The sequence below is a fragment of the Gopherus flavomarginatus genome, chromosome 6 (assembly GCF_025201925.1).
Source record: "Gopherus flavomarginatus isolate rGopFla2 chromosome 6, rGopFla2.mat.asm, whole genome shotgun sequence".
NCBI lineage: Eukaryota > Metazoa > Chordata > Testudines > Testudinidae > Gopherus > Gopherus flavomarginatus.
This window is the reverse complement of record NC_066622.1, coordinates 5,736,692-5,752,772: the sequence shown is the minus strand read 5'-3', so window position 1 is coordinate 5,752,772 and position 16,081 is coordinate 5,736,692. Positions and strand designations below refer to the sequence as shown.

Here is a 16,081-nt window from a genome sequence, read left to right as displayed (position 1 = left end):
GAAGACCCCTAGTCAAACTTATGTACATGACAGTTTATGAACAAAAATATGCCATGTTAAAAATCTGAATGAAAAGTTTCCTCATTAAATGAATGGTTAGTTGCTAAATTTTAAACCCCTGAAGACTGCGGTGTCACTGCAGAAATGCTTAACCTTAACACTGATGAACCTTAACACTGATGCAGGGGACTAGAATAGATGACCTCTGAAGGTCCCTTCCAGTCCGATTCTAGAACATTTGTGATATTAGACATGAAATTAGTACCACAAATCTGTTTTTAAAAAGCTCAGTATTTGTATTTTATGATATATATTCAAAAGGGCCCTAGTTTAGCAAAGTTCTTAAATATGTGAGTCGCCCCCCTGAAGTTAATAGGTCTACTCACGTGCTTAACAACAGATACATGCTTAAGTACTTTGCTGAATCACAGCAAAAAGGCCAAAAACACGAGAAAACGTTTAATAGCTAACTTCTAAATGCTACTCTCAATCTAGTGAAGCAATTTAATATGGCATTGAAAGTTCTGTTATTGATCTAATATTTTTCCTGAGTAGCCAGTAGTTATTTGAAGAAGAGAGTTCTAGTTAATCTCGCTCCTCAAAATAATAATAATTTGCAATTTAACTTCATTTCATTATATGTCAATTATTTTTGGCAAATGGTATATTCAAACACTACTTCCCGTTTGTATAAGTACCTGCTAATATCTTGTGCAGTTACTGCAATTATTTCCTAACATCAAAATCACTGCTATTAGTCTCAGATGAGGAAAACAGTTCACTAGTTTCTTCATTCTTCTTCTGTTCATGGTCAAACACACTGGTAATGAAGCATTATAAAAACACTGCAAACGTCTCTACAGCTTTATCATTGTTGTAGCAGATATACTAGTTCAGTGTTACTCAGTACACTTCCTACTGACTCTTACTCCCACCTAGAAATGAACACATGCCAAAGGCTGATACATTCACAGATAAAGTGGAATTAAATGGGATTAAGAAACTCACTGTTCACACGGTTAGCTATTTATGAACCAAATGATCTAACTGTAGTCTTTTGAAATCAACTATTTCTATCCCCTACTCATGTGCAACCACTGTAATAGCTGTTCACAGAGAAATATACTCACACCACAGTTCTTCCCCACAATGCACTGCATGAAGCCCCTTACATTTCTCAAGCAGAAATGACAGCTTTACAATTCGACTGGATATAAAAGAGTGCAGTGATACCTACACAAAGAGAAGGGCAGGTATTCTTAACAAGACACAGAATTTATAGGATTAGGTGTCAAAAATTAGATGCTTAGGGATACACAATCGTTCCTGATGTTGCTTTGATGGTCCCTTCTCCACTGACAGCTAGAATTCAATTGTTGCATTTCGCCCCCTTCCCTGATCTTGAAAATTTCTGAAGCATGGGCAGTTATACTACTACTCAACTGGAATCAAGGAGGCAAAAAGGGAATCAGTCTCCTCAGTCACTGCCCTCCTCCCCATAATTCACCCTTCTGTTTTACCCTGAAATGACAGACAATTCCATTAGCATTTCCCCACCATTAAAAAGAAAACAAGTGGAGCAGAAAGACAAGATAAAGAAGACAGTACATAAATGAGGCAGAGGAATTGTAATAGAAGATGTATTAGGCCAACAATCCTACAGCATGTAGGTGTTAGGAGAGTTCCAGGCCCTGGATGAATATAAATAGACAAAGCACATTTTTCTTAAAATCTAGCCCATGATCATCTCTACCTCCAACACAAACACACACACACACACATCCATAAACACAATTTGTTCATCCTCTTAAATTTTTCAGTGTATTTTTGAGAATCCATAAATAAAATCATTTTCCTACCAGAAATATTTGATATCAAATAACAGCAGAATAGCAGGATAAAACCAAGTGACAGAGCCAACATAGCAGCGATCCCTCTGGTTCTCCATCCAGCACAGATGGATGTCCAAAAAGAAGGAAGCATAGCCATAGAACTGCTACAATCAGCTGAAGCTTGTTTGGCATAATTTCCAAATGGAGCAAATGAAAGCAGCCCTGTTGCAACCCTAGGAGCAGCTTAGTATGTCAAGATGTAGATATGACTTACAGCCCCCTGTATATCCCCAATCTCCCAGAACTCTGCTAGCCACAAAACAAACAGTCCTAAGGATCTGGAACAAAGTTTATTTTAAAAAAATGGAAAGGCAAGTGTATAAATAATTAAAAATGGAAATATGGGATACAATAATTTTCAAAAGAAAACATGGAAGTCCATGATTAAATATAAAAAACAGAAAAATGTAAAAGGCAAGAGATACAGTACAGACCCATTTACACGCAAATCCACTTAAAAGGCAGTAGCACCATGCCTCCCAGTGCTACCTATTTAACATGCGAGACTCGTTAACACGCGGTACAGAAACTTGCTATGTAGCGCTACAGATTTGCTCACTAACTCACTGACACAGAAATCAACAGGAAGTGCGGAGCGGAAACATGTTGTACGTCTTTACTGACATTGGTAAAGACGTATCACTCACGCTTAGTCATTGTCACGCTAGAGAGATATATAATATATAGTAGTTATATAGCAATATATATATATATATATATATATATATATATACATACACACTACATTAGAAAATTTTAATCGTAGGCCTAATATAATGGCAGAGGACAAGCGTCAACGTTCCTACACTGTAGAAGAAAAGCTAGCTGCAACAGATTAAGTAAATAGCAGAGAAACCCAGGCCAAAGTTTCAAAAGATATTGGGACTGCCGAATCTACTCTCCGAGGATGGCTAAAAAACAAATCTAAACTGAATGGCTTTGTACAAAAAAATGATTCTGCTGCGGGGCTTAAGCAAAAATGTGTGCGCTATTCAGCAAAACCCACAATAGACAAAGCCATGTGCACGTGGTTTGCTAAGGAAAGGCTGAAAGGAATGCTGCTAAAGTGGGCCAATTCTTCAAGCCCAAGTGACAAGATTTGGAAATTTAACAAGTGACGAATCATTCCAAGCCAGCAAGGGGTTTATAAGTCGTTTTTAAAAGAGTCATGGCATAGCGCAGGTATCAATCTCTCGAGAAAGCAGATCAGCTGATGAATCGGCCATGAATGCGTTTCCCACCGAGTTAAAATCTATTTTACAAAATGAAGACTACCACGAAGAACAATTTTATAATTGTAATGAAACAGCTTTATTTGCAAAACTGCGAAAAAGACTTTAACCTTTAATTACGAGACACAGAAAACAGCTGGATTTAAAAAGATAAAAGATTGTGTGACTCTTCTTTTTTTTGTAATAATAAGACAGGAAGCCATAAGCTTGCCCCTCTTCTCGTTGGCTGCTTTCACATCCCTCACTTCTTTAATCACCTCAATAGAGCCAAACAGCCAGTAATATATGCTAACAGTAAAAATGCTTGGATGACAAGACACATTGTCGACGACTGGTTCCACAACAGCCTTGTTCCAGCTGTTCGTAAGCATCTGTGGTCGAAGAAACTCGAAGCCAAAGCAATTTTGCTACTTGACAATTGTCCAGCCCATCCTCCAGTTGAATCACTGGTATCGAGCAATGGAAAAATTTGAGTGCTATACCTACCACTCAACACAACATCCAAAATTCAACCGTAAGACCAGGGCATTATTCAGAATTTTAAAAACAATTATCAACAGGAGCTGATTTTGGCGATCATGTCATGCAAGTCTTCAGGCATTTCTGAATTCCTAAAACAGTTAAGCATGAAGGAAATTATTTATTTAGTTAAAAAAGTTTGGGATGGAGTAAAACAAAAGTCCATTGAAAACTGCTGGATGAAGGCTCTCAGTGATGCCTTTTCTGTCAAAAATGGCTCAGACTTGGAAAACTCCAGCAGTGGCACTGATTCAGAGCCAGACTTTGAAGGATTTTTGGAAGACAACGCCCTACAAACACGCATGAAGACAAAAGAGGATGAAGGTAAACTTCTCTTTCAAATGATAAAAGATTTTAGTTTGGATATGTCGCCGGAAATCATTACCGAGTGGCTGGAGTTGGACGAAGATTGCCCGACTTCAGAATTTCTGCCGAGGAAGAAAGATTAATGGGCTGCGAGGCTACATCAGATCGCCAAAGTGATGGCAAGTATTCTAATAACGCAGACCTAAATGACAATGACAATGACGACGAGGATGTCATTGAAAAGATCAAAATTTCACCCCACAGAAGTCCTTAGTGCTGTAGAAACTGTTGTAAGATTTATGGAGAAGCAAAATGCGGAAAATATCGAAATCATTCATCTGCAGCGCATAACAGACTTTATACAAAAGAAAAAAAAACGCGAGCCAGAAAGAAAAACGCTGTTATTTTCTGCTCTAAGTGAATCATAAACACTTTCTTCAGCATGGCCCTCTTAATCCACGGTCCGTTAACACGCAGTCGTGACAGCTTGATTCCTGACATCCACACGTAAACAGGTCTGTACTGTAATAACTTTAAAAACAATACAGGCAAAGGTTAAATATAAATGTATAGATAAAAAGGCATATTTACCCATTTTACAGATAGAAAACCAGAAGCACAAAGATGACATGATTTGCAGCAGGCCAATGGCAGTGCCAGAACACTGCCTCCCACACAAAATTTAAAAAGAGACAAGGAAAAGGTTAAAATACAAAACAAGGAACACTAGCCTAGGATTAACAATAAAAACAGAGGCAGTGGAGATTAGGTATGTGGTACAGCAACAAAAAATAGGAATTTATAATAGGTATTTTTCTCATAAAGAAAAAAACTAAACCTAGTGATGTGTGCAAACATCACTCTGATCACTTTGCTTGTATATGGTTTCCCCTTTTTCCATTCCCTTTGGCCCTTATCCTGCAAGTTGCTTCACAAAGGCAGATCTCTGTACTCATACAAAACGGTAGGAGGGCTGCACAGTGATTCACATGCAAAGAGGAGTTCACAGGATTGGGATGTTCATCTTTTTATTTATTTTTAGACCATAAGCTCTTTGGGCCAGAAACTGTTTCTATTTATATATTTGTACAACACCTAGCACAAAGGAGCTTCAATCCTGATTGGGGCCTTTGGATGTTACTGCAATATAAATATTAACCAATAATAATGAAACAAAATTTTGTTTCCTCTGCTCTGTCAATGCACGCAGACACTTGCCCTACATGCCTGCAGCTAATTAATATATGATACCAAATCTTGAAGAGGCAGGGCAATCTGGCCAGTCAGTTTCACAAGAGTAGAAATGAGACTGTGTTTACAGACCTGTTCAACATAGGGCATCCTTCTAATGGTGTTTACCATCCAGTTGCAGTCTAATGCCACTAAACGCTTTGGAGAGAGAACCTGAGAAGCACCTATCTCTGATTTATTAGAAGTTGTAAATATAAGAACAGTTACACATGTATAATTCTTTGTCTAAGAAGATTTTAAAAGTTCATCAGGGATGCTATCAACATATCAAATTCAAAACCAGACCAATCTTAACATTGTTATAATCTAGATGGAAAAAAATGTCCCAATTTTACGGGGTCCATTCTCCCAACAATGTTCTGCATTTACACGCAAAAGTAATCAAAACCAAATCATACTCCTATCACTTAAAAAATTCAGCAGTTTTCTAGACAAGATAATAAAATTGTCATTATGGTGTGAGCACAAATACCAAAAGCAATTTCCCTATAGCAAAACTATGAACATTCCTGCTGACATCACTGATGATGCTGGCTGATGCACAGGGAAGAGCTGGTAAGGCACTAGAAACAAGAGAAAATGTTTATGAAGTGGAAAAGGTAACCAAGAGTAAAAGAAGAAAATTTAATTTGAAAGCTTCAAAGTTATTTGCAAGGTATAATCAGAAAAAGTATATATAAAATGAAGCTGATGCATCTTTTTTAATTTTGTAAAATTCTTTACGAATAGTATAGGGAAGAGTTCTCTCTCAACATACATTTATAAAACACAAATCTCCAATATAACATAATTGTATAGGATATTGTGTATGATGAGGACTTTAAAAGCAGTGAACTACTGTTACAACTAGAATATGTATATACGTTTTCATTGTCAAATTTTCAATTGTTTATAAATAAACATTAAGTTAATTATTCAAATCTTGATCTTTAGGTCCAGTGTTACAGAAAACCACTGTCTAACAAAATCTTTACAAATTCTTTGCTATGAAGAAAAATGTCTGGAAGGCTGCTTCACTTGGCCATCAGAACTGATCTCAAACTTTCAAACAGCTCTTCTCTGCTTTCTCATCCTAAAACAATGATAGCACTGCGGATCACGAGTCCCCCAGCACAATTAAGTAGTACAAATATTACCTAAGGAGTAAGCCTTCTCTAAATATACTGAGAAACAACATGTTTTCCTACTTCTGAAGACACCTGAAAAGACTCCTGCACACTTTGAAATCTATTACTCCATTTCAGTCTTTGACTCTGCCATGGTCTGACTGTTAACCATAATAGTCAGCCTTGAAGCTCAAGAATAGATACAGGAGGTTACACTAATTAGAGCTGCTTTTTATTATCACTTCCCAAGCAATGAATGAGATTCATATTGTGCTAACAGCACTGTGTGTATTGCCACTATATCAGAAATCTATACAGACAATTGAGCGTGTGTCTACTTGTAACCACCGTGTTCTTTTGGTAGCATGTTTGTGAAGGAATCAGTGAGTTCCTTACACAACTGTGGTCCAAGAGATTCCATGGTATATCCAGCAGCATTTTTCTTAAAATGTGCAAGTCTGGGTTCTGCAAATGTAGTTTGATTCTACAAAACATGTCTACCACTCTTCATATTTTTGCCATAACTATGACATTAACAAGATTCCATTACATATTTCAAAATGTACAATCCTTACAAACACGGATAATTTCTCCATTATAGAGATGCCAACTAAGTCACACTTCTGATTTTTTTAAAACCTGCTATTGTTACAAGCAACATCTAAGGCCCTGATCCTGCAATCTCTTATATATTTGTTTAACTTCCCTATGTCCCAATGGAACTTCTCATCATAGTAAGGTTAAATGCACACATTAGGGTTTACAGGATCAGGGACCAAGATGTCTACAACTTTAACATTTAAAAAGTATTTTCTCTATTTTTTCCATTTGACAGCATTTTGTGTACAGTTACTTTCACCTGTTTGTGTGAGTCTTTCACACAGCAACAGGGAAGATTTTTTTTTTTAAAACAGGAAAATTAATTGGAAGCCCAAAATTAAATAAATAAATTTGATGGGGGGGGTTCAGGGTCAAATATATTGCCTGTAACTACTTTTAACTAATTAAGAAAATATATTTAGATTTCAAGTTGATTGCATCACCTTAAATAATTCTCATGAAGCAAGAGCACAGATTTATTTCATGTTATTTGTATTGTTCAGCATTAGCCCAACTTTACATATTGTCATAACCTATAGGCAAGACTTAGAGATGAAAAAAATCATTAAATAAACATAACTGCCAAAGCAATGTAAGAGTGGAACAGAAGTGAAAATATTTACAATAAACCACAAAATCACAGATGCATACTTGTGTTGATTCTTAAAATAGTTTTGTTTTACTTTCAGCTCTTACAGGTCAGCCTTTATTCATTCAAGTGTTAAAATCAAATTTCTGTCCATTCTTTGTTTTTTAAATCTGTTCAATTATTTCTCTGTCTATCCAACATTTAGTTAAAACAAAACATAATCTTTAAAGGACAAAAAGATCTTTCAGATATCTGGTTCTCAGCCTCCTCCACATCACATTTTAAAGAAACAAAATGTTTGTTTATACCAGTACTCCACTAAAACATTTGTATGATAAAAATGCTCTTAAGTCTTCTGTAAGCCCTTAATACAGGAAAAATATGACACACTGGGCTTAATCTTCAAAAGTGTGTGTTCAAACAGGGCCTAACTAGTATGTATAATTAACATGATGGCATGTACATATAACCAGTTAGCTACAGAACTAGCCATTTGCTATCATGGTCATTGAATTTGCAAATTAGATCCTCGCACGCTCATGCACTTTTGCAACTAAGATCTTTTATGGCAGGCTTCTTTTCTGCTAGTTTGTACAGTAATTATTTCTGTTTTGTTTATCTTCACCAGTAAACTACAGCTTTGAAAGTAGATTCTCTTTTATTCAACTTTTTGGTTTCTTATTGGACTACACTTTTAGAGCCAAATTCTGGTCTCAGAAGTGCATGTAAAAAACCACCCATCAAAGTCGATAAGAGATGTGGACACGTATCTTGTGGCAGAAACTGATCTTTATATTGAATAAGCTGCTGCAGCTCACTCACACTTTTCTCTCACATCCGTAACAGCCAGCTTGCTGCTATGGAATATATATTGTTAGTGGCCTGCCATGATAGCCAGATAGTCCTGCTATGGGATATTCTGCTGGTAGTCTCTCTCAATCTCTCCTATTGAAGCCATTCTACTTTGTATTAAATAATTAAAAAGGTACTGGGCCAGAGAGAGACGGGAATGACTCTACAGACCAACGGTCAGGACACTCACCTGAGAGGTGGGAAACTCCTGTTAAAATCCCTTCTCCCCAACTAGTAGAGGGGAGAATTGAACTGGGCTCTCTCATATCACAGGTGAGTACCATAACTAGGCTAAAGGTTATAAAGGGATGTCCTTCTCCTCTCCCAGCCCATTTTCTGCTGAGTTAGGTGTGCTTAGAGCATGTGAGATAGGCAGGGAAACACATGTCTTCACCTGATGTAAGGATCATCTGGGGCTTTGGTGTGAGATAGAGGTCAGGACACCTACCTGATGCAGTGGAATGCATGGCCAGAAACAGAAAAGTAAGCTCCTAAGTGACTTTCACAACAGAAATATAGTTGTTGAGTGAGTTTAGGTGCCCATGGGGTTAGACAGCAGCTAAACAAGGTTTTCAGGGTTTTAGATGCACAAGTCCCTTTGTGGAATTGGGCCTTATACACATAAGTAGTTCCATTCACTACTCACATGAGCAAAGTTCAGTATGTGCACAAGTGCTTGCAGGGTTGGGGCTTAAGTGAGCAAATATGGTGAAAGAAAATCTGGGGGTCGCATGTGCTCCAAAGTCCAGAAACTGGAGTGAGGGACTAAGATGTGGTGGCAAAAAAAAGACACAACCTCCATGAGGACAGGAATACAAGTACTTAGTTAGAGGCAAGCATCACCCAAAAGGTAGGCAGCAATGACAACACTGGTGAGCAAGTATGTAGATCAGCACCTCTGCTAAAAAATTCCAGCTGGTATAATTCCAGTGAAGCCCCATCAGGTATTAAACCGCTATCCCCCTTCACCCAAATGGAAACCTCACACATGACAACCCAGAACCACCACCTGTTCTCATCTGGGATTTATTTTCCTTCAGATCCAAGGAATCTAGCTGCTGCAGTATAAATAACTGATGTAATTTACACCTCCCTTCACAAGCATAATTGAACTGGCCTTATATGTCCTCTGAGAGAAGCCAAATTACTTTCTCTTGGTCCGTCAATATACAATGCTTTTTAAATACTTGGTTAATCCATTTGCTATTAACATAAGTATATGAGTGGTATTTTAGCAGGCATTTAAATAGATTCTACCTTTGGTCCATTCCTCAGAGAAAAGTCATGGCTTGAGGAGTTTCTATGTATTTTAGGATTTTATGCTGCTGTCTATCACCACAGTATCTGAGCATTTTCACTGCAATAGTGGAGAGACTTAAAATAAGGGATTTCCATACAGAGAGTAAAGCAACAAATCATGAACTGTGTGTGTGATCCTAGGATGCTGCCATGACTCTCACTTTATTTAGGCTGAAGCTTGAATGCTGAAACAATCTGAGAAGTCAAGATACTGCAGCATGGCATGCCCTGTCATGTTTTAGGAGAATTGTAAAGTGACTCTTCATAACTATTACCAAAAAAATTGCAATTGTTTTATTAATAATAATTATATCTAGGTATTACAAAGTGCTTTTCAACTGCAGACCTCAAGATGCTTTACTTCTATTTAAAAATATCTTAAGCCAACAGAAAATTGCAAAATAAAACCATTTTAAATTAAAAACATGTTTATTAAACACAGATTCAATATATTCTTCCTTAATGTTCTGAAGACTATGGCCTTTATTCCATCCTCCTCCTACATCACTTAGATTTCCCTTGCTATGCTGAAAGATTTGTTTTAATTGTCTGGGTTTCCTTTTACTGCTGTGAGATTTTTTTAAAAAATATCTTTTATTAAATGTTTAAAAGCTGACTCAGAAGTTACGCCATAGCTCTGATTCAGCTTTCTTAAACAGATACTGAGTCAAAGAATCTGGCCACATGATGAATGAAGCACTATTCAGAGCCACAAGACGCAGCTGCTTTCCGAAGGGGAAATGGCTGTTTACCTGCATATCCTTTCACAAAATTCCCTCAGCAGTATCAACACGTATTTATTTAGATATTTTAAATGTGATAATCATAACTCCTAGTATATGTACTATATTTAAAATTATCAATGGACAAAAACATTTACAAACTGGCTCAGTGCCACCAAAGGATTCTTCCCATGTCTTGAAGGCCACCAAACTCACAAACTGAGAGACTCAGGGAGGAGAAGTAAATTGCAGAACTGTGGACCCTACACTGAAAACACATATCAATAGTTCCCCTTCCCGTAAATCAATGGGCTTACTGGCTAGAGCACCATGACTGATCACAACTGCCACAGAATTACAAAAGAAAGAGATTATCTCAAAGATCACTGGGGCATAAACCAGTTAGGATTTTACAGGCCACATCAAACACTTTAAACTTCACCCACAATCCAACTGACAGACAGTGCAGATCATGGAATACACATGCAATGTGCTATTAAGGAAAAATTCACTTAATAATGGTCAGGCAGTTACATTCTATACCAGCAGTAATATCCAGATAGTTTGAAGGCCTAGCCCCATGTAGTCCGCAATGCAGTAATCTCACTTTGAGAGGAAAATGGAGACCATAGTCTCAAAGGTCTCAACTGTCTTGCAAGCACAATCAGAGGTAAGATACTGCAAGTGTGTCATTTCTACCTGTTGGTTCTCTCACTCTTTAAGCATTATCTCTATTTTAACCAGGTTGATCTCCATCATCTAGTCCTCATCCATACCATAATCTCAGTTAGTCCCTTATTTGACATGTGTGAACTGAATGTTTTCAACAGCTAGGATAAAAATGGCAACTCATCACATTACAAGCCCAACTGTGCAATTTCTAAGTACCCAAACTTCCACTGTCTTAGAAGTTCAACTTTGGTTTGACAAGTAATAATAAATGACCGACCATCTTAAATTTATACAGTAATTAATCTCAAAATTCTGTAAAGTAAATATTAAAGAGGATCCCACACATTATATCTGGTAAGATGTGACAGTATTCCTGGGAAAAGATCTGAGAGAAGAAATTACCAAAAATGCCATCACTGAATAACATAAGCAACAAGATCGTAAATGAAGAAAAAGTTACTTATAAATAAAATACTATTATTCTCATAAAGTGAGAAAAATAAGTCCACGTCCCCTCTGAATTTTTGAGACGTATGGCTTCTGATGGCATAAACAATGAATTAATGTTGGGTAAGTGATGTAGCCATCTATCACGGCACCATTAGCCAGAGACATCAAGTACGTCAACCCACCATTATGATGATAAAAGGAACAGTCCAAGCAAAAGAAAGCTGTTTGTTCTTGAGCTCTGTAGAGGCAGGACAGGGAGTTCAAGAAGAACCAAGGGTAAAGATATGAGTTAAACCGTGGTCACGGGCAGTTTATCCTGTTGTAACAAAGAAGGATCTTTCAGTTCATATGGTTGTTGTGAAGGGCATGCAAGAGCTGAATGAGCCATCATTAGAGAAGGACCAGAGGCAATATCACATATTTAGCAAAACTGCAGGTTATATCTGAGGATACAACGAACAGATCCAGGATTTTAATTAAACCAAAATGATACTACCAAAACTTTCAAATGTAATGATATATTTGTTTCTGCCAGAAACAAAGATGAAGACCAATTAACTCTGTATGATGCTGTAGCCCAGAACTCTGTAGAATTTGCATCATTATCTGATAATGGATATTTTTAAAGCATTATATTAAGTACATTTTTTAAAATCAATCATGGTAACACAGATAATATGCTAAAAACCTGACTACCACGTGGTTAATAAAGGATTGGATTATTATTTTATAGCAGTGCCAAGTTTTGTACTCTCTCCCTCACTTTTATGCCCCTATTCTGTAAAAATATCCCAGCATGAGGCCCTGCACAAATGCTGGAGTCCCTGCAAGCAAACCTATCTGCATCCATCCATTTCTAATAAATAGTAGACTGCTAAGTATGTAAAGCCATGGAGATTGTTACCCAAGTTAAGGAATAGTGTGGTATAAAAGATCTTATTCTACTTAGCAAAAATGCTCCATAGCAGATTGCTGTCCAGTACTATAAATTGCGGTCTTTAAGACATGAAAATTCCAACAAACAGAGCTTCTTATTCCATTGGTATCTGTGTACAGCTATAATACTAATACACTATTGAAAAGGGCAGGAAAGAATCAAGTGCTAGTGTCTAATTTTGTAGGGGTTTCTTTTGTGTGTTTTATTTATGAACATAATTGTGCTGTTAGAGTTGCTTTACCTGTTTTGCAGGATTTCTTAAGTATTTGTTTTAATGAATTTGTTAGCTTTACCTTTGGTATTCTTGAAGTGTTTTTCCCTTGAAGCATTTACAATGATCATATCTGTGGGACCTGCTTTTCTTTTTCTCATTCCATGTTCATATAAAATCATGTGTTATGTATATCAATTAATGATAAAATTTTTCAGTAATAATGCACAAAAAGCAGAAGTGTTCAAAATATTTTTGTTCTGTATTTCAAAGGAAGCTGGATGAGTGGACTTGTAGGCTCTAAAGCAGGGGTTGGCAACTTCTGGCATGCGGCTCACCAGCGTCAGCACCCTGGGAGGCCGGCCCAGTTTGTTTAGCTGCCGTGTCGGAGGTTCAGCAGACCGCGGCTCCCACTGGCTGCGGTTTGCCGTCCCAGGCCATTGGGGGTGACGGGAAGCCGCGGCCAGCACAGCCTGCGCTGCTTCCTGCCCCCCATTGGCCTGGGACAGCGAACCGCAGCCAGCACAGCCTGCGCCGCTTCCTGCCACCCCCATTGGCCTGGGACAGCGAACCATGGCCAGTGGGAGCCGCAATCCGCCAAACCTGCCGACACGGCAGGTAAACAAACTGGCCCGGCTCGCCAGGGTAACTGTGTGCCAGAGGTTGCCAACCTCTGCTCTAAACTTTTACACTGTTTTGTTTTTGAGTGCAGGTTTTTTGTACATAATTCTACATTCGTAAGTTCAACTTTCATGATAAAGAGATTGCACTACAGTACTTGTAATGTGGGAATTGAAAAATACTATTTTTTTTACAGTGTAAATATTTGTAATAAAAAATAAGTATAGAGAGCACTTTTTGTATTCTGTGTTGTAATTGAAATCAATATATTTCAAAATGTAGAAAAATCCAAAAATATTTAAATAAATGGTATTCTATGATTGTTTAACAGTGCATTTAATTTCATGATTAATTTATTTAATCACATGATTAACAGTGATTTTTTTTTTAAATCTCTTCACAGCCCTACTTGCAACCAATTAATTAGTTTTCTCAAAGTAATTATTAATGAGGAATCATAACTGAAGTAGTGTGAATCTAGTTGTGTCCTGCAACAATCTGTTCTTGCCCTACTGCTGTTTGGTGTCTTTAGCAATAAGCTGGAAGAAAATAGAAAATCATTCTGGTGTTGTTTCCAGAGGACACAAAGAATAGAGTGATAAATAATGATAAGGACAAGTCAGTTCTAGAGAGCAATCTGGACCACATGGTAAATTGGGCCCATTCAAACAACATGCATTTTAATACGGCCAAAAGTAAATCATAAACACAGGAACAAGAATGTAGGTCACACTTTCAGGATGAAGGAATCATAAAGCAGTGATTCTAAAAAGGGACCGTGCTGGCTAACCAAGTAAACATGAGTTCCCTGGGCAAGGCTGTGTCTAAAAGGTGTAATGCAATCTTTGGATGTATGAAATGGAAAATATCAAGTAGGAATAGATATATGGTATTGCCTCTGTATATAGCATTGGTGAGACTATTATTACTCTATCCAGTTCTGGAGTCTTCATTTAAAAAAAAGATGTTGGAAAATTGAAAATGTTTCAGAAAAGAGCTATAAGAATTATACTAGTTTTGAAATCCTGCCTTTCAGAGACCTAAGAAACTCCATCTTTAGCTTATCAAACAGAAAGTTTAGAAGTGTCTTGATCCCAGCTTATTAGTACCCATATGGGGAGGAAATTTCATTTAGCAGGAAGTTCTTCAATCTATCAGACAAGATTCAATGGATGAAAACTGAAACTAGACAAATTCAGACTGGAAATAAGGTGAATTTTTTTTTAACACTGAGGATAATTAACCATTAGTACAACTTACCACGGGATGTACTGGATCTCCATCACTTGAAGTTTTTAAATCCAGAGACTGGATATTTTTCTAAAAGACATACTCTAGTTTAACCAGAAGATAGGAACCTGAGACAGGAGTCACTTGGCCTGCGTTATGCGAGAGATCAGATTAGATCATCATAATGCTCTCTTCTAGCCTTAAAATCTATGAAGTAGTTAAAAAGATTTAAATAGCATTTAAAATCCTGCATTTTTATTAAACAAAAACCACTGATCGTGTAGATGTATTGATATAATTTATAATGGGGATTCAATAAACAGCAGCAGATCTAAACCTTAGCCTCATTTAAGAATAGAGCTAGAACTACTGATATTTTCTTTTAAATCAAAGTGCTGTTAATTCAAGCGTGAGACAAAGACAGAAAACAGAGGGTGCATTCTAGAACCCTGAAATGTTCTATAATCAGTGACACATATGAAGACAAGAGTCACATAAACATCATTAAACTATGTGAACTATTCAGATGATTTGCTGGATTCTAAATTAACTTTAATCAATAAAAAAGTATCTAGATATCACTATGAAGAGTTCAGTGAAAACATCTGCTAAATGGACAGAGGTGAGCAAAAAATAAAAAATGTTTACCCTGGATAAAGAAAGTGATAAAAAGTAATACAAAAATAATATAATGGCATATAAATTGATTGTAGTTCTTCAGCTGAAACACAGTATTCAATTCTGTTCACCTCATTCCAAAAAGGACATAGCAGAAATAGAAAGAGTCCAGAGAAGGGATACAGAAATTATTACAGTCATGGAAGGCCTGAGGAGAGTTTAAAATGTTTAAGATAATGTAGATTACAGAGGAAATGAAGAAGGGGAGATAGATTGAGGTATATAAAATAATGAACAGTTTAGAGAAGTTTAATCAGGCACTCTTATCTACCCTTTCTCATAATACAAGAACAAGATCAGGGTGATAGGTGCCTTAAAAAACAAAGCAGACCGTTTAACTAGAGGCAGCCAATGAAATTAAATGGCAACAAATGCAAAACTGATCAAAGGAAATGTTTTTTTTAAACCACACAAATTAACCAGTGAACTCATTGCCATAAAGTATTATTGAGGCCCAGAACTAGCCCAATTTAAAAAAAGGATTAGACACTTATATGAATAATAAGACCATCCACAATTACATAAAATAATAAATCATTTCAATCTCTTAAATTTTCTATATCTATGCAGATTTCCACTGCTGTCACTCATCACTGTAATATTTCATAACCTAAGCTCATGCTTCAAGATGTAAACCAGCCACTAATTACCTAGGATTAGGAAGAAACCAATTGTCAATTATGGGGCTTCTTGTACCTTCCATTGAAGAATCTGGTGCTAGACACTATAAAAACAAGATACTGAACTAAATAGGTACTGCCCTGATTTGGTATGGCAGTTCCTATGTACCTTTTAAAGGCCAGTCTCAGGAGCAAAATGAATCCCTATGCAAGTTCACATTTAAACCAGGAAACTGCAAAACATTACACTGCACACACATTTTACTGCTTCTGATATCAATTTTCAAAACACTA

The 16,081-nt window shown here is 36.9% G+C and overlaps 1 protein-coding gene across 2 annotated transcripts in view; it reads right to left on the bottom strand.

Annotated features, from left to right (window-relative positions):
- The window catches only part of ATXN7 (ataxin 7), a 136,489-nt gene that overhangs the window by 118,644 nt on the left and 1,764 nt on the right, over positions 1-16,081 (bottom strand). Inside the window, exon 2 of one of the 2 annotated variants that reach the window (XM_050957322.1) lies at positions 14,520-14,638. The exons of the other annotated variant lie outside the window; for it this stretch is intronic. The gene's annotated coding sequence lies outside the window, so the exon portion shown is untranslated. The remainder of the gene's footprint in view (positions 1-14,519; positions 14,639-16,081) is intronic. 2 annotated transcript variants of the gene reach the window in all.